Genomic DNA, 1,267 nt, shown 5'->3' with positions numbered 1-1,267 from the left:
CAACAACTCCAAAGGTTGACTCTCAATCACCCAGCTTGCATCACCTTTCCCCCTCCATTTCTGTGACAGGAAGCCATGTCTGAAAGTGCTGTGGCACTCTTTTCCGTATACCAATACAATCCAGATGTAGGCCTAATGCTGATGTTTCCAACACTGGCCTGGTCGACCCTTTTCTCTCTCTCCTCTGATATCAGGACAAGCAGGGACAACATGTATCCATTCTGCCTCAGTTGGGGGTTTGCAGGGTCCTTGTGTAAGGGCTGACAGATGGATCCGCCAGCCTAAAGGCAGTGAGAAGAGATGAGGGAGACAAGAGCGCCACTTCCCATCCTTCAACATACTGAATGACTCTCAAATTTACCATACAACATCACATAGTATGGCACATTTGCAATCCTGGCTGGCAGAGGACTGAAGTCATGATGATGTCAGTTTTACACACTGAGAGAACGCTGCTATTCGTGTGATTCTTCACTCAATGATGATCACACTACACAGTTTGAGGTGAATGACGAAAATACCAGGGTATGGTCATGACATCCCTTAGAAAGACTTGAACCCTAAAATGTCTTTTTTTTCATTTACATGTTGCATGACAGCAGCACAGTTCTTCAGTATTTGAGCATGTAGTCTTATTTGTTGTGGGATATCAATCTTTCTCTTTATTGTAATTTTCCATGCATTAAGGCAAGTTCCAGTTACTGGGCATCACCACAGCTAAATAAATATGAAGTTACTGTAACATTGGCCCCAAAAGAAAAGTATTGTGGTAACACAAAAGAGCTGCTCTGTATTTAATGGCGCAGTGGGTTTATTTTTTTAAATCAAATGTCACAATATTCTTGACCAAATACCTTAATGTCGACATTGCGACGATATTGTATGGTAGACTATTGGGGCTTAAACAAAATGTTACTTACACAATGAGATTTTTGAGAAATATCCTCCAGAAATTATTTAATGACTTAGTTGGTAAAGATAAAGAATAGAACAGCTAGAACAGTCTGGTAAATTCAGAAAATTACATCACTTTACAGTAATGTAGCCTTTAAAACCAGGTAAAGACAACACTTACCATATTACGATATTACGATCCAAATCTAAGACAACATATGGTCTCATATTGTGATATCGATACAACATTGATACATTGCCCAGCCCTAGTTTCCACCATATTTTACACAATGAGGTCTTGCAAAACAGGCCAGTTAAGAGAGACCAGCTTATTTTTCATGATATATTGATAAATATATATATATATATATAT

At 38.9% G+C, this 1,267-nt stretch overlaps 1 protein-coding gene across 1 annotated transcript in view; it reads right to left on the bottom strand.

The window, feature by feature from the left end:
* Nucleotides 1–711: 711 nt before the first annotated feature.
* slc2a15b (solute carrier family 2 member 15b) overlaps nt 712–1,267 on the bottom strand; it is a gene marked incomplete in the record, with an annotated part of 22,638 nt that continues 22,082 nt past the window's right edge. Inside the window, 1 exon segment of the mRNA XM_032543335.1 lies at nt 712–1,247.

The sequence above is a fragment of the Etheostoma spectabile genome, chromosome 2 (assembly GCF_008692095.1).
Source record: "Etheostoma spectabile isolate EspeVRDwgs_2016 chromosome 2, UIUC_Espe_1.0, whole genome shotgun sequence".
Taxonomy (NCBI): Eukaryota; Metazoa; Chordata; class Actinopteri; order Perciformes; family Percidae; genus Etheostoma; species Etheostoma spectabile.
The sequence above is the reverse complement of the archived record's forward strand: the minus strand, read 5'-3'. Positions and strand labels throughout refer to the sequence as shown.